Source organism: Labrus mixtus, chromosome 5, assembly GCF_963584025.1.
Source record: "Labrus mixtus chromosome 5, fLabMix1.1, whole genome shotgun sequence".
Classification (NCBI taxonomy): domain Eukaryota; kingdom Metazoa; phylum Chordata; class Actinopteri; order Labriformes; family Labridae; genus Labrus; species Labrus mixtus.
Genome location: NC_083616.1, coordinates 11,252,752 through 11,276,246, shown reverse-complemented (window position 1 = coordinate 11,276,246; position 23,495 = coordinate 11,252,752).

Here is a 23,495-nt window from a genome sequence, read left to right as displayed (position 1 = left end):
GATCTAAAAACGCTTACGCAACATTCAAATAAGCAGTGAGTACAGTATGTTATTCTTCTTTTCTCTAGTCCCTCAATTAAACAACTTTTATACCCGAGGGGATGAGCCGGCCGGCCGTCCGGGCGATGTAAACAAAGTGTAGCTACGGCTTGAAAAGCATCACAGACAGCAGGACTCGGGTGTCACATTCATTGTAGACAGTCATGACTCACAGAGTTATTTTCAGAGGATATACTTGATTTCTGATATATTTAACTGTGAAAAATCGCATATTCTGCTTTGAATGTGAAACAGTGATTCTACAGATATGATGTTACCGGGTTCCTTACAGTTATTCAATAACCTGCATATGAAACTGCCCACTATCTTTATTCTGAGCTTAGTATTACTATATCATGTATCAGAGTCAACCAATTACCTTAAGCTCTAAAGTGATATTGAAAAGATGTTTAATAGGTTGATTTCATATTGACTCATTTACAGCCATATTGAAAAATGATTCACTGTGAAGGTTTGGTTTATATAGCTCATGTTGTTCACCAACAAACCAGCTTACATTTACGGAGGACTACAAAAAGCAGTAAGAGCCACTTCCTGGTCTGTGTGTGAAGTTCTGTCTTCTGTACATCCCAATGCACAACCTGCTAACCAATAAGACCATTAGTATAAGCTTTCTTATACTAGCCAGTAGACCTCTAAAGAGCATCAACACAGATGCAAATAAAGCACTTTATCATCAGATCTTTGTGTTATATTATCATAACACTTAAAAATACCTAATGTTTACAGTGAACACACCAAGCAGCAGCAATGGTTTCTGTGTAAGCCAGATTTGAAAGGTAATGTACATTACTTTGGTACATGGACAAAGCAACAGAGTCATCAGATCATTTTAATGGAACCATGTATGATTTTGATTTATCACTATTTTCTAAGAGCACCTACTTTGTCTTAAAGCCAGAGCCTGCCAAGTGGCTGTTCCAAAAATTTCTTCTGATTTCCCACTTCCTCAAAGAGCTGTGAATGCAGCATCGACTTAAGGAAGAGGACTGTCTCACGCTACTCAAAAAGGCAGGTGGCGAAACCACTGAAGAATCACCGGTCCAAAAGCTGCAAACTTAAAATCCTCAAGGACTTATTTGATGGAAGAGAGAAGAGAAGTGAAGGGGGGGTGCCAGAACCAGCAGGAAAACAGAGGGAGGCTGAGTTTTGGAGGCAATTCTGTGAAGAAGACCAAAAACTGAGTTTTATTTCTACTGGACAAATTGGTAAAATCTATTATTTACCAACCCAAATGGATCCGTATGTCTTCTGTGTCTCAGAAAGAAAGTGGACATTCTATGACAACACTTAGGTGGACCCCTTTGGTTTGTGAGATAACCTTGATATTAATGCTTCCACTTGCTATTTGCTCTTTAATGTTTAATAAAAAGGGTTACTAAGGCAACCCTAGGATGTTTTGTTTTCCCAGAGAAGTGAAAGGGACATAAATGTCATTTCTATCTGTGCTCTTATCAGCAGTGGACCGGAGGACACAGGCTGCCCTTCCTTGTCCCTGCGACTACAGCCTCTGTAAGGAATCTGGGGCCACCGCTTACCATTGTGCTGTCCTACAGGAAGTTCGGTTCACTGCTCACTCCCAGCATTCACTGGGTTTCCTGTGTCAGGTTACCACGTCCTGTGTTTATTTTCTTTGCTTTCTGTCTGTATCCACCCTATAGGACTTTTTTAACATCCACCAAAGTATACAAAAGAAAAAGGATGGCACTATCTGGACTGTTGGGCGGAGTGACGAACGCAGCGCTATCTCTTCAGGGTTGAACTTCTTCTTCCTCACCACGAAGGACTCTGCCTTGTCTTTCTGTGACCTGTCTCTTGGCGTAGCTTTAAATTCCCCACTCTCTATCAGGTCTGCGGAAAAGAGTTTTTTTTTTCCCTAGCTAAACCAAAAAGAACCCCAATCAATTTCAAATTAAGCAGTCCATTCGATGGACATTGTCTTTGACAGATAAGCTTGTTACACCTTGAGAAAAGGCTGAAGGAAAGACTTTAAAACAATCTCTTCAAAGTAATTATTGCTCTGCTCAGAGTTTTTTTTTTCTTCTCTCTTTCCACCCCTCTAAAACAAACAGCTTTGGAAAACTTAGCAGGGCGTGATTGATAGAGAGCATGAATGATGTATATAGTCTATTTTACCCGGATCAATACTGAATTTCATTAGGACACACTTCATACACACACCCACACACTCACACATCTTTACTGAGGAAACTGCAGGGTTTTCACTGAAACAAGCCCTCCACTGTATTTCCATTGATGCACACATCAGGACAAGTATAAGCCTGTTATCATTCATATCAGGACATCCAAACAAGGTGCCCCGTCTAACGCTGACTCTCACACTCTCTCAGTTTCCTTGATGTGGTTAGGTGATCCACGTGCCTCCACAAAGAGTTCACCTGCATGCTAAGCACTGACCTCTCAACCAAAGCAACGTAGCCCTTCTTCATTTACCCCTTGTGAGATTCCCCCTGAGGATAACTCACCTCTATTGTCCTTCCTCCTGCTCCTCTGTATGCCCGCAGTGATGACCACGCTGCTCCTGCATTCACATCCAACACCCACGAGCGGACGCCTTGACATGGAGAGTGAAACCTGGAAAGAGAAGGCAGATACATACATACATGATCAGAACATGCACGTCTTTGATGAACACGTCTAAATCTTTTTCCTCTCCAGAAAGTGTTAAACACGGGAGAGACTAAACAAAGGAAAAAAGCGGGTCTGGAAATCATTTCCTCCTCTGTGTTTATATACAAAGTCAGCACTGCTCTTTAGATGGTGTTCAGACATGGCCTGGTGTTGTGGGACTTCATTCACCCAGGCCAGACACACCAGGGACAGAGATGGTGACAGATGAGGACACAAGAATACACTCCTTTTGACCCATTCAGATAGTTTTTTCTCTTTAAACAGAACCTGCATTTCTGTGGGATGGCTCAATTCCTCTCAGCTTATCCCTGCAGTTCAGGATGGATGTTAGGAGATTCAAAGCAAATCAGTGAGCTCAGCAGGAGGGAAACCAACTCAGTGACTTGCTTACTCTGAAATCTGTCCACACTAAAAAATAATACACATAAATAACACAGAAGTAAGAAGCTTCGGAAAAAAGACTTTAAAAAGAAGGAAAAAGACATTTTTTAAGATCCGACTCAGTAATCTCCTGCAATATTTGACACACATGTGCTGCAGAGTAAATATTGCCATTTGGATGGATCCACTCACCAAAGAATATCAAACACATTCAGCAACAATCACAAACATACTCTACAAAGCCCCGCATGGCTTCACTGTACGCTGCTAGGCTGGGGCTGTGTGAGCAGACGGCGTCTGAGCATGCATCACACTTGGCGTTTTACGACAGAGGTCAATCACTGCGACCTCTACGGGCTTGTATTTCATGGCAGGACTTGGTCAGTGGAGCGTGAGGTGGTGGTGCAGGGGATGTTACCGCTCAGGATCTCATCTCCACGACTCCCAGGGGATACCAGGCTTGAGCTTGTAATGAGAGGCTTTAACTTATTTTGGTTTATATGTGTGTGTCTGTGTTTGTGTGTGGGGGTCAGCTATGGGGGGTGATCCGGGGCTCGGAGAGTCCACTGTTGTTAAATAATGATCCAATGTTTCAGTTGCTATAATGCAGCTTGAAAAAAAAACTGTTTTTCCTGCACCATAAATCTTATGGCTGCCTTCTTATGTTTTTATTTTTTTCATTCATTACAATGTAATGGGAAAAATACATTTCAGTTTCATAGAGAAGGATTCAGCTTTTATTGTTGTTATTAAGGGCTTCATGCTCCTTAATTCAGCTCTAGTTAAAGTTTGGTTTAATGGCTCATGCTTTAAACCTAAAGCAGAGGAATTGTATCATTGATTGATTCAATTATACTAAAGGAATATAAACATGTATTTTCCCAGCATACTTTTGTTAATGTGGCACAGTATTTCTGTTAGCCTTGGGGGTTTATATACGTGTAGGTGACCATGTAAAAAAAAAAACAGCCTCACTAATCCACAGCTTTACAATAAAAGCATGGACACAGAGGGCAAAAATGCTGTAGGAGTCAGTAGAGAGCAGGCAATTGTATCACTTTGAGAAAGGTGCCACTTCCACAGCAGCATTCTCAGCTATACGCTCCTCATAAAGCTCATTTGTTTCTGCCCAAAAGCAAAAGTCTGAGTCCCAACTCCATTACTCTAGCTGTTATCATATCATGTCTTATAGTAAAGGAGTACAGTGTGGCTTGACACACATATATACTCCAACATCAGCTGCTCGTCCTGTACTTTTTTTCCCCCCTCCGTCTTCCCAGTTTTTCTGGGAGTTACATTCCACGCATAAAATATGCAACCCAAAAGCCTCTGGGCCCCCTAAGAAATAAAGAGGACAGTAACCGTGGCAACGTAGAACAACAGCAGCACACAACATCCCGCTGATGGACAGCACACTCCAGGAGGCTGGCGCACAGGTGCTATTTTCTTTCAAAACATAATGAAAGAAAGCAAAAGAACTCTAAAAAGGGCTTATGTTTTTAAATATAAAGACAATTGCATTACCAAATGCTCTTTTTTTAAAGGGCCTCTTTGGCTTTAGCAGCTTTTGTACAGTAAACATTTTTACTTCGACGGGAAAAGAAATCACACTTTTACTTATCACTTCCTTTAGCTCTCTCTTTGGCTGAGCAAATCTATGCAAAACCTTTTAAAAATTCCAAAGGACATACAGCACACTCTGTCCACTGTGGATCTACTTTCATGTTAGAAATGTATGTAGAAAATTCCAAATCTGTTAAATAGAAATTGGACTATTTACGAGTTCCAAAAATCAAGACATTTTCAAGAATAAAAAAATGTAAAAAATAATGCATTTGTTGTTCATCCAAAGGAAAGAAAAGCAGCATCAATTTGATATCCCAACACTTAACAGGTAACAACATCCAATGGCAGGCAGCGAGGAAAAAAATGTAGCAAGTGTCTGTGATGTGATAATAAAAGGAGATAAAAGCTCCAAAGGAAACATGTGAAAGACAAAAGGATGCAGAGGGGGTGTGGGAGTCGTTCTTGAGGATGTGTTAGCGGCACAGAGTGTGGGTCCGGTTCCCACAAAACACTTGATCAGCCTAATTAAAAGAACCTTGGCATGATACGTTGTGAACAGTGGGGACTCAGGCCACAAGCCAAGTCTGCACTCACCTCCTCTCTCTCCCACACACATCCAGACACTGCCATCAACCACAACAACACCAGGAATAAAAGAGAGAAAAACGCTCAATTCTGGGCAAATTCTCAAGATGCTCCGCTTTGCGATTCCAGCAAAAACAAGGCAGGAAACTGTATTTGAGGCACAGCAGAGGCTCACTGTCAAAGACGTATCTGCTGTCACTAACCACTGACTCTCCTGTTTGTCCTCTAAGTCTCCAAAGCGCTTTCAGAGAGCCTTCGACACAGTATCCTGAGTGCTAAAGTGAGTCATCTTTGGCAACTGCTGGAAAGAAAAACCAGTCTCTTGGAGCACTACTGTATGTATGAATCAAACTTATGTGGAAGGACTGCCAGGACTTAATGCGTTGCACATTGCTGGAGCATGCAAACACATATGTACTTGTATCCTAGCACACAGACGCACACAGACGTACACAAACACTACACACACTCGTACAAACATCATTTCATGTTTGTTGTAGGTTTTTTTTTTTCATTTTTCTCCAAAATAGACACACCAGGGTTGCTACAACATTAGGACACAATCTACCAAACAACATAGCTCAGTTGAAGAGTATCGTTTTACATGAGGGGGAAAAAAATCTATATTTTTATTGGGTTAGAAAGTGGAAAATATTAGAGAGTACTCTGGAAATCAACTTTTACTCTGAACTCAAAGGGAGAATCTTGGGTTTATTATTGTTAAAGATAAAAAAAAATAGAATCTCACATTTCCCATGCCTAAGAAATTATAGTTAGCATTGAAAACTGCAGCAAGCTGTAAGACCATTTATTGTTCTTACTTTATACAACAGGCACCATTCATGCTGTGGGCATTCATAGAATGATCTAGGAATAACATTTTGAATAGAAAATGCAAACTTTTTAGACAAATTGTTTTTCACAAGTGTGGCTTCTTTCCCTCTACGAAAACCAAAGACTGTATAAATAATCCACAGCCACCATGATGTCACATGTCATTGGATAATTGCTTATATGACGCCTTGAGTTTGGCATGTGGGCGCCGCCATGTTTGGATTTTCTTGGGCCTGAAGTGACCATACTTTGATGCTAGGCTGGTGCTGGACAGGAGATAGAGGAAATGATCAAAGCTGAACAGTTATTACCATGGCTAATTGCTTAGTGTAGTGAGCTAGTGGACCATTGCGTGATTTCTTCTTGTGGTAGTGGCTAACCACAGCTTTTAATTTAGCAGACTAAAGAAGCTAAGACAGCTTTTGGAAGGTAGCAAACACTCTTCAATTGCCTGAATCTCTGGCGAAGGAGTGGCAGGTGTACAACATGTACATGCTAACTAAAAATAACCGATGTTCTCGTTTGTTTTCATTATATCCTGGGAAAGCCAAAAAGAACCTGACACCTACGCATGTGCTAATAAAAGTTTGATAAACACTGAATGGCGAGTTTGAGGCTGACAGTAGTGGAGGTGTTTGAATCTGGCTGCCTCTGACAATAGCGCGCGCACACACACACACACACACACACACACACTCACACTCACACTCACACACACACACACACATACATACACACACACACACACACACACACACACACACACACACACACACACACACACACACACACACACATGAATAAAGATTCACCCGCTCTACAGTTACAACTGTCGTGAATAGAGAGATGAGCCTCAGAGGATGAAGCTATATTTGTACAAGGTTGTAAAACTGTAAAATATATTTGTAATATAAGGCCTAGTGGGGACTTTTTGGCTTTTGGAGCCAGCCTCAAGCAGGCATTTGAGAAACAGCAGTTTCCATCCATTCACTCCATCCTCAAACCTAAACGGACATCATGCTACATACACTGACTTCAATGCCACAAGAAAAACAAGCTGGAAGATACCGTCCAGCAATTTCACATTTTCACATTCACTGACCAAACTGTTTTCTTTGACAAGTTGGGAACTGCAAAACTTGAGCTTGCCAAACAGTTCCTGGTGCGAAGTGCATCAGTGGTGCATGGTGCATCAAGTGCTTGACCTCCATTAGCTGCATCCTCTGCCTGTACTCTGAGATCGGCAGCAAGGTGTATGCATGTCAGCCTGCCTTCAGCACCACCTGTCCATTGAACGCCCTGTTCTACCAGCGTGCTACAGCGAGCAGACAGCAGAGGACAAGCAGGTAATGGGATTGCCACACCCTGTTTGAGTTTAGGAGCTCTCAGCTGTAGGACAGCAGGCTGGGATGTGCCTGGGGAGCGTCACCTGGATGCTAGAACTGCTCAACCTGCACAGGCTCATTGTTCAGCGCTGTCTCGATCTATAGAGGAGAGAGAAAGGAAGGACAATGCAACAAAAACTCCACAAAAAGGTTGTGAGTGTGTGTGCATGCCGGGAAAAGTGTGCATGCATACATATGCACAAGAATGACATTGCCTTATTTTACCTGTGTCAACTCTCTGGATCTGCAAATTTGAGATAAAAAGCGGAAGGAAGCCTTGGTGTACTTTCAGCTAGTTATCTAATCTTTTACATTATTATTACTCCTCTCTCTCTACTTAGTTTCCTCTATCAAAAAACCCAGGTTGACACTGTTAACTTTTCAGTTTCCACACAGGGCTAATGACTCCAGAGAATTCCATATTCACTAAGATTAGGAGTCTGTAACTCCTTTCGTTCTTGACACTTAAATATCATCAGATGCTTCTTTTGTGAGTATCATGTATGTACTTTAATAAGGAGCATGTGCATCAGGGTGGGTTTTCCTCTTTTAAACCATGTGTCATTCTCCCTCTTACACCCCACCTTCCATATGGTGATAAATCCAGCGTCATTCTGCCCTTCCTCCCCCCTTAACTAAAAAAAAAAAAAGAAAACTTTTCCATCTTCCAAATCCCTTCATCCAGGGCCCACAGGTTATCTCCCCCTACTCTAGACATAATCCCAGCCCCTCTGGCAGAGAAATGGAGACAGAGAGGAGGAGGGAGAAAGGGAGGGAAAAGAAAGAGCCAAAACAGAGAGATAGCACAGAGTGAAAGAGGCAGACAGAGAGAGAAAGGTAGCCAAGAGAGGAAAGATAGAGTGAGAAACAAGAGTGGGGACAAACAGCGACGCTGGTACTATGGAACAACAAGAAAACACAAAAATGTTCCTTCTCCAACGGCCTTTACAAGAGTGGGGGGCAGACCTGTCAGCGATTGTTAACACATGTGTCCAGGCTTCCTCTAGGCCGTTCTCTTGGATTCTAAAGGAGGCTCAGCACCAAAGATTTATGGCTCCCGGGGAAGAAAAGGAAGTGTGTTATTGATAAGTAACAGAGAGAAAGCGAGGGCGCCTACTGCAGTAATTAGAGGATGAACTTGCAGCCCATTGATTGAATGGAGTCCGGGACAGACACAACAGCCACCTCATACAGTAGCACAGGGACAGTCTGACCTCTCTGTGGACAGGTGACCTCACCTCTGGGATGAGTATATGGACTGCTTCATCATTTCAAAGGGCTCAGAGGCAGTGTGATGCGTCTAAGTGTTGCGTTTGATCAACAGATGAGCCTCTACAGCTGGTGTTGCATCAGACCTCAGCAATATAAGAGGCAATGATGAGCAAATTTGCCTTGAAGTGCCAATGTGTGCGTCTTTGTACGCCTAGTGTGTCAGTGTGCTCATGTGGGTGGAGGCGAGGGGAGTGCTGCTTCTGTAAAAGCCGAGTATTATCCCAGCATTCACCAGTGTTTCCAGTGACCACAGGCTTGGAGGCCGGCCCAGTCCTTCTAGACACTGCTTAGCAATGGGACCCAGCATTGTTTGATTTGGCTGCATATTCCAGTGTTTTCAGCATTGACTGAAAGAGGAGGGGTCAGTGGAAGTCTGAAAGTCTGGGCTGAAAGGAGGAGGAGGAGGAGGAGGAGGAGTGAGGATCCAGTGGGCCTTCTTCCCATTCCACAGCTTTCCTAGAACTTCGGAAAAAACAACAGATGCAGGGGCTGAGTTCACGTTCTGTTTCTTTCATTTTTTTCTCGTCCTCCATTTGGTACCAACAGCAATCCGCGGCTTGTTTCAGACTGTTGTTGCAGCAGAACAGTTTTCTTCATCAAGACGACTAAAAGGATGATAGGTATCTTTAATCAAGCCAAGCATGCTAACTGGTCCTGCTACAAATGTCTGACTTATGTGTGCTTAAGAGATTTTTCTGTCCTTGTGTTTGCTGAATGTGTCACTTGATAAACCCAGCAAATGAAGTGGAATAATGCTCCGCATTTATGAATATTAAGATTCCAGATTTCCCTCCGTTATCCACATCACTGATAATGTAAAAAATGTCCAACTACTCTGTAATTCGGGTGTAGCCAGGGGTTAGCTACAAACGACTAAAGCCCTTTTGACATATGCACTCCTGATAATATCTAGATATTTACAGGAGGACTGCTCCGGAGATTCTCCCGACCTAGTCGTTCACATATGCTCCTCACAGCGGGGGGCTATCCCTGTCAGAGGGGAGGGGGATCGGGGGATTTCCTGAGGTAAGACGTGACATAGTAGTCAAGTAGCGGCCGTGGCAACAGAGTCCACTACACAACGTTATAATATAATATATAGAATATTTGCCTTTATATCAATGCTATGTGTAATCCAATGGAATGACAACATCCACAAAAGAGAGGAGAACAACATACTGACGAACAGAAAACATAACGCAGCCATTTAATTACGTGCACAGAGATCGTAGTGGTCGCGTGCAGACACTTTAGGCAGTCACTGTATATAAACGTCATTCTCTTTCCATCGGTTTAAATTGAAATCTCCGGAATATATGCTGCCGCGTTCAGACATCAGCTCACTTGGACTTTCTGCGGAAAAAATACTAGGGTCTGGCCGGAGAAACTCCAGGTAAAGCCCGTGTGAAAAATGCGGCTGTTTGCGTTCACACATAGCCTAAAGAACCTCTGGGTAGCCAAATCTCCAGAGTTTTTCAGGAGATTTCCATATGTGTGAAAAGGGTTCAAGATTTCCCTTTCTGTGTGCTGCATTGTTTACAGTAGGATACAGAAACAAAAAAGAGATTCTACATTTTGAGTAGAATCAGTAAATAGAGATTAGAGTATTTTTGATGCATGAAGGTGAAAGGTTCCAGTGGCTGGAGATTGTTCAGTTTGAGTGGTTCATATTAACTAACGCAGAGGAACTTCCAGAACACGAGCCCACCTGAATCCTTGTGTTCCCTGGAGTCAACATTTTAACACTGCAGAGCTCCCATGCATAGCCAGGAACGGGTCTGGAAATCTGAATCCCTCCATCTCATTAATAGTAGATGCCCTCTATCCAGGGTAGGAGATGCCTGGATAATCCTCTCCTGGGTCTTTGTCATTCAAATGTATTCCACCCAGGGAGACACCTGTTCTGCAACTTGGGTCTCCATGACTTTGCCATGTGCTTTTCCGTGCATCACCACGGAGACTCTTTATGCCCGCTGAAGGGAATCTAAACCAGATACACTTTCTAAGGAAATCTTAATATACCTATATGTTTAAACAGGCTGTGTCGTCGCAATTAACACCTGGAAATGATCAGCTTTTTGTGCAGAACCGTACCTTCAACAGGATAAACCCATGAATCCACTCTGACTTCACTAACAGCATTAACCAGAGTGCACTCCTCTTCCTCTTCCTCTTCCCAAACGCACCAATCCAACCCACTCTCTGCAACTCCCTCTCCCCTCCGCCTTACCCTCCTCTTCTGCCCAGGTGAGTGTTGTTCAAGCTGCAGCAGTACTGGAATTACACAGGCAAGACGAAGAAAGCGCACAATTATCTTCAATATCTGTCAGACACATGACAGCACCCCCCAACCCCCCACCCCCACCCCAAACACTACCCATCCACCAACACACCACACACACTCACAAGCTAAAGGAAAGTACAAAGAATGGGGGTTTGCTGCTCTTTTGATTGTTCAGAGGCATAGAAATTGTCTCTCTCTCTCTTTTTGTCTCTCTCTCTTTCTTTTTCTCTTCTTCCTCCTCCCCCCCCCCTCTTCCTCACTGGCTTTTTCTGCTCATTACCCACCACATTTGCATGCAGGCTGCCAAAGAGCAGGCAGTAATAGGGAGGGAAATAAAATAAAAGGATTGGAACAATGGTAATCACTGGTGCTCCATGCATGCGTGTGTGCGTGTGTGTGTGTTTGTGTATGCATACATGTATGAATGTGTGACAGAAAGTGCAAAAAAATAAAAAAGTGTTCAGTGTGAATTCATCTAAGACAGCATCCTCAGGAGTGAAATAGAGAAAAAGATAAAAGGATGCAGGTGTGATTAAAATTCAGGGTCAAGCTTGGGTTTTTGTCAAACTCCAGCATGTTTCATATTTTTAAAAAAAGTTAAATTGTACATTAGATCTGCAGTTTAAGAATGGAAACGAAAACAAAATGCATATACATGTGAATGATAAACATGTGTAAGTAACCTTTCCATGTAGCCATACAGCTGAAGGGCAGAAAAAGTTTGAACCCTGCATAATTAGGAATAACAGCTTCTGACTTTCCCAGCACTATATTGGAAAGTGCACTAAGTTACAGCAATTTCCAACTTCTCTATATGTCCTTAGGGTCTTTTCCTTCCAGAGTTGCCAAGCAATGCCCTCTGGGTAAAGTGGCTCCATAACTGACATGAGCTCAAGCATGCAGACACGACCTAATAGAGCAGTGTGCATATCAGCATGTGCTGGAGGGATGGTTAGGATCGGCCGTATCGCAGCCCCTGGTGAGACCTGCAGGAAAGACTCTTTCAGTGCAGGAGAAGGTCGATGGAAGACCCCCTTGTGCCACAGACTGGATTACGTCTCCTTCCCTCTCAGCGCACTGATAACCACATCAGCTTCAAGGACCCCCTCAGGGCCAGCGCAGGTGAGGCTAGCTATCTCTCTCACTTACAATCATGAATCCTTGATGCATTAACCGTGTTTCCCGTGCACGTGAAGGCAGAGCGGTTCCAGTTAAAATGAACAGATGGGGATAAAGGATAAAACGTGTTAGTGTGGAGGAAGTGGAAACAGGAGACCAATCAGCAGAAGCACAACAAAGCTCAGGAATGCTAACCTTTGAAGGACTAGCAGTTTGCAAGAGGAGGGAGAGTGGGGATCTGTGATAATAGCACACACTTGATCACGCCATTACCTCGAATTAGGGATAATTAGCCTCGGTAAACTGGGCACGAAACACGCCTATGATGTTGGGCCCAGAAGGCATGCTGTGGTACCTTTTACAGCCCGGTGGCTGATTTTGGGCACACACAACTGCTGCTCACAGCACAGCAAGGAAGCGATAAAGAGAGTGGGCCCGGCTGGCTGCTAGCAAACTGGGAGTAATTATCAAAGAGAGCTTATAATCAAACATCCGAATCGCAAACACGGACTATAAAACCCCTTTTGGCTTACATCCAGGAGTCGTTTTATCCAATTAGGTAAATGGCTGTAATGTAGGGGATTGAGGTGGGGGTGAGGGGAAGGGGAGCTGAGGCAATAAACGAATGGGGCTCTACAATCATACATTGCAGGGGATATTTGTCAATATTTTTCTCTTTCAGTTATTATCCCATTGTTTTTCCTTGAAACAGCCACAGAATCAGGCGACTGAAAACCTGTTTGTTGGGTGAAAATTTGAGTCACTTCAGATCTGGCTGCCGCGCTGTTGGACGGCAACAATTGCTTTTGGCAGCGTTTGCCCATTCCAATTAGCACTGACTATATCTGTATTTAATTACCAAATGTTACTACTGTGGAAAAAAAGTAAATCAAAAGGTGCAGTCGGTGAAAGAGGAAAGAGTTGGCTTTGCACTAAAAAAAAAAAAAGATTAAAGCAAGTTAAGACCTGCAAACCAGTGAGCAGATGCTGGATGATCTAAGTGGTCATATGATCAGCAGCCAAACTTCTGTGTGTACATACAAATCACCATCAACTATAAAAGGCTGAGTAATGACTGAGAGATAAGCCAGTGACTTCAGCTTTCATTTTTGAGAGTTCTGGCGGTTTTGATGTACCACAACCCTTGTCAGTCCCTTTAAAGATCACCATTTAAACACTGATTGCGACAGCTCTCACTTTAAAGACCTCTTGCCTCACTTACCTCTTTCTGTGTGAGTTAACTGGGAGCAGGGTTGTTCAGTGATGATGAAATCCAGATACAACCCTGTGTGAGAGTCTGTGTGTGTGTGTGTGTGTGTGTGTGCGTGCTACAAGTCTACCTCCACCACAGCAGAGAGGAATGTACCAGGAAGGTAAAAGAGAGGAAAGATGCTTAAACTTGTGGCCTTCAGAGCTCCTAAAACCTGAAAGTCACATTCCTCATCGCCCTGACACTTCATGGTGCTACTGAATGATCCGGGGTTCCCTCACTGTGAGTGACAGGCTCTGCACTGAGGGCTGTTGCCATGCACTTGTTAACCCTGCTCCTCTTCCCTCTGCCATTCAAGGCACGGCTCACACTACAGCGAGACTATGTTAAGAGCTGTGCAAATAGCAATTTTAGACACCACAAGCAAGAGCGGGATATTTATGGAGAAGCCTCGGAGTCGCACAGAAAAACATGTGCAATTAACTTCCTGACATCATGACACTAATTTGAATAAAAGTTTTAACAATATAAACACATCCTTCCAAAATTAGATTAAAGACCTATTCCAACATTTGGGGAAATTTGCTCATTTGTGAGAGAAGATCAAGATAGTTTTTTGTTCAGCAGTGTGTTGTGTTTTTCTCCTTTAGTACAAAGGCTGAAAACACAGGGGATTGTCACTTGAACATATTCTTAATCTATTTATTTTTATCATTGTCTCTGGGTTCAACATATCATCATTAGCTCCTCACAAGATTTCATTTTCGTGTTTGTACGCTGTAGACATACAGCTCACTGTTATTACTTCTACAACTTTTTCACCACCAAAAAAAAACCTGACAAATCACAAAGGAATGGATCAGTGTATACCCTTGAAATATAGTATTATAAATAACCACTTTAAATCACTTATAATAACTTTATCCTAATTGTATTGTACAAGCCTTCTGTTACTGCTAGAATACATTATAACACTTGTGCTGCCCTCTTAGAGCTCTACGTCTAGGCTCAGATTAACTTGTGGACCTTCTGCAGCTCCGACCTCGCCAGGCTAAGGCTCTCAACTCGGACATTTTTCAGTTGTTTTTTTTGTTTTTTTTTAATCCTGCGAGGGGAAATTCAGTTTTACACTCTGTTTAATGAACATAAACACACACATAGGCGGAAATTCACACACATGCACAAACAGGATCCTATGGACATGCATTAAAGGAGAGGTCTCAGAGTGAGGGGGGCTGCCCACAGCGAGCACTCCAGAGCAGTTCTGGGGTTTGGTGCCTTGCTCAAGGGCACCTCGGCAGTGCTCAGGAAGTGGACTGGCACCTCTCCAGCCACTAGACCAATTTCTGGACTTGGTCCGTGCCGGGACTTGACACATATAAAACAGAAACATCATGTTTTTGAGTCAGCATGTCTAGATTCTAGAGATTCTTATAAAAAGCAGAACCCTCTGTTCACATTAACCTGCAGGTAGCATGCTACAATTAAAGCTTTAAACGTTTGTAATATATGTGTTTCATTGAATAGTTATTCCTCTTGTTTATCTATTTTATTTAGTGTTAATCAACAAAAAAAATTTTTTTTATTTCTCTGACTTTGTAAGTGGTTCTGTGGGAGATCAATGCAATCAAAACTAGATTAACAGTTTGCTTCCATACTGTACAGAACCAAAACACACAACTCATTTCTTATTTGAATTCAGACTACACTAACTGACAATTCTAAAGTTTGAGCACAACAATCGACTGGGATTGATGGTCGACATATAAAATCACAAACAATTCCTCTAACTGATGAGTAACTCTGCTGTTGACTGGTGAGGGTGACAGCATTTAACCGTTTAGTCAACTAGTCGGCCATGCTTACAATTAAACCCAAAGTGAATACGACACTGACAGGTTTGTCCCTCGTCAACGGAAATGAAGGTGAGAAGCGTTCTGCTAAACACAGGTGAGCAGTAACAAGAGAGCATGCAGGTGTGTCTGTTATTGTCTCTGAGCATTTTTTATAAGTGTGTGTGCATGTCAGTTTGTAAGAATGCATGTATGTGTGTGTGTGTGTGTGTGTGTGTGTGTGTGTGTGTGTGTGTACGTGTGTGTGTGTACGTGTGTGTGTGTGTGTGAGTGTGAGTGTGTGTGTGTGTGTGTGTGTGTGTGTGTGTGTGCGCGCGCTATTGTCAGAGGCAGCCAGATTCAAACACCTCCACTACTGTCAGCCTCAAACTCGTCCACTAATGAACTCCGATGTAAGTTACAGCTTTTAAACTCAGGAATGTTGTGTTTAACTCATTCCTGCCCGTACAGGCTGCAGCCCCCTCAGCCCAGGGCCTGATACAGACTCAGTCAGGCATGAGATGCCGGCTGTGAGTGTGTGCGACGTGCGTGTACAGGGCATGTCCTACATGAGCAGACACATTCAGGGCTGCTCCACAGTGAGGTGGCCTCCATCCCCGCGGGGCCTGAACAGGAAAACACAAGAGCAACAGGGATAGTGTTTCCTGTAAACACCTCAGTGTTACAGTGCAGGTGTCATGAGGAGGCAGAGCGGCACATGGTGTGTGTGTGTGTGTGTGTGTGTGCGTGTGTGTGTGTGTGTGTGTGGTGTGGTGAGTGTGTAGAGGTGCTAGGAGACATATGACAATGTGTCCATTCTTGTTTGTCTGTTTTCAAAAAGAGGAGTGGCTTTCTTTCAGGAGTGTTTTGTTGAACTGTTTTTGAATCTGTGTGACAACAGAAAAAAAAATCTAACAGGGACATCTAGTCTTTGTTAAATACATTTTTCTCCTGGCTCTGAAGTACTACAATGCTTTTACCGTACACACATCATATCCCGATCTGTTCCGGTGTTACATACAGTATTTTGCAGTCAATGCAGTTGCATCATTATCTGCACCGTATATCATTTTGTCAGCTGATGAAGAGGAGAAACCCAAGTGGTGATTGATGTGATTTACGGCTTAACCTCAGAATATTAAATCATTAGGATCACATCTCGCTTAAAAGGAATCTAAATCCTGGAGATCTGATAGCTACACTCCCGTCTTTACTGCTAGTGGCTGCTTTGGCATAACTGTGGGTACAGATTACAAACTATAAAAAAATATATACATTCATCATCATGTGCTTCATCACTTTAAGGTTTCTGATGGGAGTTGATTTGTGTTTAGTGCTTGCCGATGTCATCTTTGTAGAGCCACAAAGTCCAATTTGGGTTAAAGAGAAGGATTTTTAGAGGAGCAGGGGTAGAGCAGTAAAACGGCAGCCACCGCAGCTAGCTGTGACGAGGCTGAGACACCTGTCAATCAAGAGGGAAAAAAAACCCACAGCGTAAGTCTCCAGCTAAATAATGTCTTTTAATTGTAGAATTTTTGAAAATCAAAACCAAGACACTTTTTTGTAGGGAAATGGTATAAGGGAAAGTGCAGCTTTAGGCAGTTAGGCTTTACCAATACGTTACTGTAGATTATTTTTGAAATAACATTTCTTTACTATTCCATCCATCTTTACTGTTAAGCCATCTGTTAAGGTCTTCTGTGTTCATTCCTAAAATATTTGACTGCAAAACTTATTTCCATTTAAATTTCTCGTTTGTTTTTGCTTGTACAAGAGAGACTTTCAACTGCATGTTAATGAATGTGATTTCTAATCTGAGCGTGCGTGTTCACGTACACAAGTGAAAGGAAACCAATCAGGCTACTACAAAGAACGTCTTGTCTTTGGGAGAGTTTGTGTGCATCTCTGAGCAAACCGTCACAAATGGAGGCTGGAGTTCTGTTGTGTGTCATTAATCAGCAGACGTGCTACACAGGCGACAGATGCAACCATAGACAACTTCTAAGAACTGCACAGGCGGGAGGGAGAGGCTGGGCCGGAGAGTTGGGGGGAAATAACAGAATAAATAAGAGAAATAGAAGGAGTGGAGAGTTAATTACATTTGTCTGGGAGTTGTCGTTACAGTGCAACAGTGGACAAGAAGAACAGCAGCACTCACGACAATTTGATCTGCAAAAGGTCAAACAGAAATTGCATATCACTTTTTCCTGCTTGTATCATGCACATGTTCACACGCATACATCTGTCTCTCTCAGAAGCGTGCAAGCGTATCACAGCAGATTTGTGAAAACACGAGAAAAGAAAACAAGCTGTATGCCTGTGTGTGTGTGTGTGTGTGTGTGTGTGTGTGTGTCTGTGTGTCAACCGCCATCTCTGGTTGACATTCTCCACATCAGCCAACTCCACCCTCAGGACCAGCAGAGGAAGGATGCTCCTGGCCCTTTTTGCAGCAGCAGAAAGAGTCACATTATGATTCAGCTTTCACTTCCTCTGAGGCGTCAGCCAATCTGTGGGTTGGTGGCAGTGTGAATCAAGGCTGTTGCAACTCCCACTCCCACGCTTTGAGGCTGAAAGTGTGTCTTTTGGATTAGAAGTGTGACTATTGAGGCTTCGGCACTGAAGTGGAGTTTATTTCATGTGACCTCAATGTGGCAACACAAACACATTTTCTGAAAAAAAAAAACAAAAAAAAAAAAAACAGAATAACACCACTTGTAAATAAACGGGGAAGTAAAGAGGAGATGTAATATCTTAAGTAACATACACTAAAGAACCTTTTTGTCCATTTAAGTTTCTTCTATCTTTCACATGGTTTATCTTTTTTTCAACTTCCTGTTTGTAGAACATTCTTTCTGTTCTGGTCGCCCGTGCTTCAATCAAGCAAGTGAAGAGACAATTCCCCACAGAGATCAATAGAGTTTTCTTGTTGTTATATGAGAACTAGAATTGCCATCATTTAGGTAAACAATAATATTCGACTTGCAGAGCTTGTTCACGCTCAAAGGAGCACAGTATGCATGTATGTGCAGTTAGCGAGGCTATTTAGGTGTCAGGTGGATTGAATATGTCCTTTGGAGCAGGCTAGCAGTGTTAAACTGCAGGGCTGCAGCAGGGCAAACTGCAAGAGCATGACTGATCTATTGAGAGGGGGCATCGGTGCGAATGCAGCCGTGGCTCCAATCAATATCGCCTTATTTGTTTGTGTGCACACAAGTGTAAAATTGTGTGTTGTCTCTCACAGTCTCTCTTTCTAGTTGTGTAAGTTAGGGCCTCGCACTTAGGGAGCGACAGCTGAGAGCAACGAGGGGTGGAATGGAGAGATAGTTGGCATTTCAATCCCACCGAGAGGTGAGCGAGGAGAGTATTCATAGAACGATCTCGGGCTCATTCACAAATACAAAAGCCACTTGCTCTTTCCCAGGTGACAGAGGCCGGCTCATTCTTTTGCATTTAACTGCTAAGCATCAGGATCATATTCCTCTGTTTTTTTTACTCAGCGGCTGCTATCAAGTGGCCTCTTGAAGACAGGAGCTTTGCATGAGGACGAGCAGTCAGGGTGCAGAAAGCTGCTTTAGTTTTACATCAGATGAGAGAGAAACACATCCACACAATGGGTCTCACACACACACACACACACACACACACACACACATACATACACACACACACACACACACACTGAATCAAGTGGCCATGAGTGAAAACAGACAAGCCTAACTAAAGGTTTTCTTCAGGCCACTCGTCATACATAAAAGGGATTAACACAAACACACACAGTCATTTGTAAAATGAATTTGTGCTACATCACACTGTTTGTTCTCATTTACTGTATCATTATCTCAGGGCTTCAATTAAGTCTTCTAAAACATGCTGAATGCCTAGGTCTTCAATGAATTCTTTGCTTTTGCCCGAGGCCCATGTGTAAATGAGACTTTTTCCCTATTAGAACCATAAATTCACGTTAAGATGAGGTCAACTTAAAATGACCTTTTCATGGTTTACAGTACACTTAGAAAATGCAAAATGCATCACAAGAACACACCTAATTATGGATGACAAAAAATATGATGTGTTATATTAATAGGATTGTTTAGCTGTGCAGAGTGGCAGGTCACTAATTAGCTCAATGCTTTTTTCTCAGACTACACAGTTTAAGAACTAATGATTTTACGCTTATATAGTTCATTTCATTACTGGCTTTGTTCTCAACAGTAGGAGGACTCCTGTTGACTTTGTTTCCTTTATTATTTCTGCACCAATATTCTCAAATCAAATTCCTTGTGAACCTTCATGGCAAAAAAATAGATTCTAATTCTCATTCTATATTGGTTTGTCCGATAGGCTGTAAACATTAATTGGATGAAGCCTGAGTGACTTCACCCATCTGTTACGGCAAGGTGCTCCGGAGGCTCATCGGGAGCAGCCGTCATGTTGGAAATCCTGTCTCAGTCTAACTTTCAGTCAACCTACCGACAGGCTGAGAGAGCTGGAGCTGAGGCGGGTTTTAAGCCTCCTGACAAACCATTACATCGCGCCCACCTGTCAATCATGTCAGCTACACGCCTAACTAAAGATAACACATATCTTTCATTAATATCAAAACGGATACCCCCCTGTATAGTGTGTGCCCATGAGGATAATAACTAATCAGACCTATTTCTTTTTTTGAACCAGGCTTTAAACAACCCTCAAGAGGGCCCTAGACAAACTGATTTTTGATTTTTGATTTTTTTTAACTTCCTCATTGGCTTCATTTTTCAACACTGGAGGTTACAGCTTGGTTTTTACTACTATACTTGACAAAAATGTGATCGCTATATTAAGCTTTAGCTATTTTGAGAGTTTGGATTTTAAAATAAAAATTAATTAATGTAAGTGAAGAAATCAAGTAGGACTGTAATCATTACAATGTCATCGTTTACTTACAAAGAGAACGGAGATACATGAGGTGTAGCACAACGCACCTGACCTGTAAGAAACAGATTCATGCAGCTCCCCCCCCCCCCCCCCCCCCCCCCGCCACACTTAAGAGAAAAAACACAAAGATAATGAATGTTTTTCCACTCCACACATATAAATACACATTCACTCAAACACACACACACACACACAACCTCAACACACAAACACACTCATACCAAGTGGCCTGCTATTCCAGTAGATGTGCTACCCTGATGACAGCCCCATGATGAGAAAGGCTCAGTGCTGTAAAGCACATGACAGTCAAAGGTAGCGTCCTGTCACTCAGGCAGTGTTACAGCGGGATGCCAGGGCGGGGAGATGGCAGTTGTTGAACTCTGGAAAATCATACTGAAACCTGAACCAGGCCCCTGGAGAGCGGCCAACAGAGAGAAACAGGTGCACCGAACATGACGCAACCCTCGCTGGTTTTCGGGGGGCGACGATCACCCACAATCCTCCTCATCATACAATGTCATCGAGCTCATGAGTCAATAGCCCCCTCAGGAATAGCCACAAATGGTTAGGACACAGTGTACTGATGAAATAACACCAGCATATCCACTCTAGGAACTGCAGTCCCAACAGAGAGCTGCACTGACATCCTTCTTAAATGGTAGCATTTTAAATCAACACTTTTTATACAGTGTCAGAAATAAAGGCTTCTTTTTTTAACTTATTTTAATACAACCTAAACACAAGCAGCACTTACGGAAAACAGAAGGCCAGAAAGCCAGAGTACAACACAGCAATGCTCTGTCAGCCCCTGTGCAGTTTTCAGCTCTGTGATGGAGAGGACAGGTCAAAGGTCAGGGCCGGGCACACACAGAGGAGATCTCACTGACCTGTGCACACATGGCCTCTCACCTCATGCACGTCACCGTAATACAAACAGTACACAACCTTACTGAAACATTTAGTGGCTATGAGAGGACTGTTTTCTGAGAATGATGAGGAGCATCTATTATTGGCGGAGTAGTGGTTTGACCTTGCACCTGTTCGCTGTGGCATTAATGGAATGGTGGGGGGGGGGAGGAGGCTGTTCATGAGAGCGCCTGGCTGTGCTCACCCTTTTATATCCTTATGTTTTTCACATCAGCACATTTCGGCATTGTATTTTATTAGAGCACTCATGCGGTACACTGTTTTTTTAATATGCATACGTGTCCTTACTTATGCACTTGTGTGTGTGGTCTTGTGAGAGAAATCTGTGTGTACTGTATGTGTGTGTTGTTCCCCCCTTATAGGTAAAGTTTCAGCCCCCCGAACCCACCCAGGGTGACAATGCAATCAGAAGCCACCACAGGAACCTGATATAATGATCACTGTGGAGTGTGCTAATTAACACTGAATGGAGCTCATAAGCGCAGTGCCTTTGCCAACAAATCAGCACAACGGCACAACACACAGGCGTTTGTCAATGAGCCGACAGTGACGGGGTCACACACTCGGCACAAAACTCCAGCTCATACCAAGGAGAGGGCTCTGGCACCTACACACACATGTGCGGCACATTGAGAATACACGCTTCCTTTATTATGGGCATAAACAGCATGACAAGGCACAAGACTTTGAGGGAATCGCATCGAGAGCCCTTAAGCTGTTTTCACTCCCTGCTGCAGTAAACAGCATCATTATTTATACCAGCAGAGCCTATGAGGGTGTGTACATACACTGAGGAAGCACACCGCTAGCTGTTAGCAGCACACAAATTCAAGCACACACTCTCACACACAAACTCTGGTCTCCTTTGAGATGTCAGCGATCTGCTCACGGTTTGGTGAAGCCATTGTTCAGAAGGGCTCATATTCTTTAACGGAGGGCCTTTTGTTGTTGTAAACAGCATGAATTTTTAATCCAGCCCTAGATTCTGGGCTGGTAATGAATGTGTCTCGGCAGCAGGCCTCTCTGGGGAGGGAGGCCCCTGGCTCCTGTTGCTAAGTTTCAGCAATGCCTGAGTTCTGGAGGAATCAGCCTGTAACGCCCTACCAATCCACAGTACACACACAAACACACAAATAGGCAAACATCAATGTGTGCATGTGGCCACATAATATGTACACACAGGAACACAGTGACTTGGGCACACAATCACCTTATTGTGCAAATTCACAAAAACAAAATCTAGCATTATATACAAAGAGCTCAAACTTGCAGAGTAAGGACATACAGTATACCATTATGCTACACAAGGTTTTGTTAATTATTTAAATGGATAAAATATACTGAGGTATGCAAGGGCAAAGACACCAAAAGCACACACTCAGACACCTAGGAATTTGCAGAAAGACTGCAACACTTTCAATTAACTCACTCCCTTTCTATTAAGGCTCTTCCTCCAGGCAAGCTGATTTGAGCAGTGCTTCTATGTTTCCCTTTTTTCCAGCTTGCTTTTTTCCTCCTCAGAGGATCTATATCTTCGATTGCGCAGGCAGAGGCTGTCACTCATTTTATTAGTCTAAAGCTCACTCGTTCAATAGTGTCAATTCCAGGCCTCGGACATTGACCTAAAGGAGTTACTCCTAAACGCACAGCCCAGAATCAACCACTTCCCCCACAGAACATTTCCTCCATACAGCACTTTTACTATTAACAGTAAAATGCCATTAAAACAGCTCACCTTTGACCTCACTGCTGTAGTTATAGAGGAATAAGCTATTTATTTATCTGCATCTCTCAGTGAAGTTGGTGACTCTCCCAGATTGAACATAATGACTGTGTGCAAGCTTTGACAAACGCACGCACAAAGTTAAAAGCAAAAAGCTCTACAATGGAATCTCTCCTTTATGCCTTCCTCTATTCCTGACACATTAACAGAGTCATGTCTAAGACTGCAGAGAGAAACAGTAGTTGTGTGATCTGGAGTCTGAAAATAGATCTGCTCCCATTGGAGCCTCTCCTGTCATAGCGAGAAGCTTCAATAAAACTGAGAGATGTATATGATATGTCAAAGGGTTAAATCAAAGCGTTGCTTTTTTAAGTAAGAAAGCGCTGGAATTCTCCCCCCTTCCTCTTTTTTTTTTTTTCTATCTTCCCCTCCCAAAGCGATTAAATTGCTGATTGATTTTTGTATCTCAGCTCGATTCCTTGCCCCTCGCTCTCCGTCTCTCGCCATTGATCCTCACAAGGCTGCTGACTCCAAAGTCAGAGGACCCATCCTCTCTGGCCTCCGGAAATGAACTTGTTAGATGGGCTGTGCGATTTATTGCTCATGAGGCCGGGGTGTCTCCGTGTGAATGTGTGAGTGTCTATAGGGGCTGTCTGTGGTTGTGTGTGTGTGTGTGTGTCGGCGCTGCTTTCACAGGGTTTACAATTTATTGCATGTCTGCATTTCTCTGCACACTCGTGCATGTGTG